The 1,468-nt window shown below is 46.2% G+C and overlaps 1 long non-coding RNA gene across 1 annotated transcript; it reads right to left on the bottom strand.

The window, feature by feature from the left end:
- Nucleotides 1–632: 632 nt before the first annotated feature.
- Nucleotides 633–1,468, bottom strand: LOC127151173 (uncharacterized). The gene is made up of 3 exons (XR_007823913.1): nt 1,397–1,468; nt 1,260–1,323; nt 633–652 (listed from the first exon to the last, which is right to left on the bottom strand). It is a non-coding gene; the product is annotated as an uncharacterized LOC127151173 (long non-coding RNA).

Raw genomic sequence — 1,468 nt, forward strand, 5'->3', positions numbered from 1 at the left:
ATCGCGGCGAGATCCGCCTGGGTGACCGGTGCGTTAGGGTCGACCACCGGTGCAGCAGGTTGCGCCTCCGGCTGGCCACGACCGGCTCCTCTGCCTCCCCTACCACCTTCTCGGCGTGCACCTCTACGTGGCGGCATTCTCCCTAAAATTTCACCAACAAAACTTTTCACCACAAGAACTTAACACACCTATCTCTAGGTCTAGTCTATTCAGGCAAAATTGTAATCTTAACATTAGCAAGGCTTTAGACATACCTGGCGAGTGCCGAAGGACCGTATAGCCATAGGGTGAAGTAAAACCAAAACAAAACAATGACTTACATCGTAGGTCAGTCTACAGAACCTAAAACACTGTGCTCTGATACCAACTGTAACGACCCAACTTCTTATACTGAATCGAAGTCATTACTAAATATAGAACAAGTGGTTTAAGTCATAAAATTTAGTAAAACGCATAAGGTTTGAGAAATTTTATTTATGAAAACCCAAACTCAGGTACTAAAGTCAAAAGATGGTAAGTAATGAAGAATACTCAAACTCAGGTACTAAAGTAAAAAAAAAACAAGAATAAGCGGAAGCGGAAGTCCCTACGGCTCGCCACGGTCACTTCGGGTCGCTCGCCAGCTTGCCCTTGCCCCTGCCTCGTCCTCTACCTGAAAACATGACATGAAGAGAGTGAGTATAAAATACTCAGTAAGGGACCCACTACTAGTCCCACTAGGCGCCTGTTAACTTCCTGTCAGAGTCCTGTAACTGGTACCCAATCTCTGGCACGTTCTCGAACACGTGCAACATGCGCTCCCGTAGGAACGTAACTCTGGTCTTCGGTGCCCCGGGGGACACCTAGGACAGTCGGGATGCGAGGACCCCGTCGAGTCACTCGAGTCATATCTATATCCATGCTAGACTGGTGTCCCGTCGGACCGCACAGTCCTCAATAGGTGGTGATCCCAAAGGACACCCATGCAGGTACGACTCTAACAGGTTAAGCTAACAGGTACCCTAATCGCAGTATACATACCTATGGCATCAGCATATGACATAACAGATAATTCATCATTACTCTCTCCATCTCGACACCCGTCGTACAGCCATAACAGTTCTCGTCATCACACAACATGCTATAATATAACCATGTCATCATTTGCATCATACTATCATTGATTTCATGCATCGTACAGTCTAGTCCTCAACATGCACATTTGAAGGTATACGAAATCTCATAATTCTAAACATGGAGATAGTAGTAGAATCTCTTACCTGGAGATTTACTTGACGAGTCCTAACCGCGAGGCAGTATGCTTTCCAAGCGACGAGGTCCTAACTGTTTAATACGCCAAAATTCGTAATTAGGTCACCAACGACTAACGGTTCAAGACTCATTTGAAATGACTTACCCTAGAAAGAGGTTGCAGTGCTCGAGCCCCTACTGAAGAAATCCCACGCTGCAGCAGTTACTTGGTCCAAGA

This window comes from Cucumis melo, chromosome 1, assembly GCF_025177605.1.
Source record: "Cucumis melo cultivar AY chromosome 1, USDA_Cmelo_AY_1.0, whole genome shotgun sequence".
Lineage (NCBI taxonomy): Eukaryota > Viridiplantae > Streptophyta > Magnoliopsida > Cucurbitales > Cucurbitaceae > Cucumis > Cucumis melo.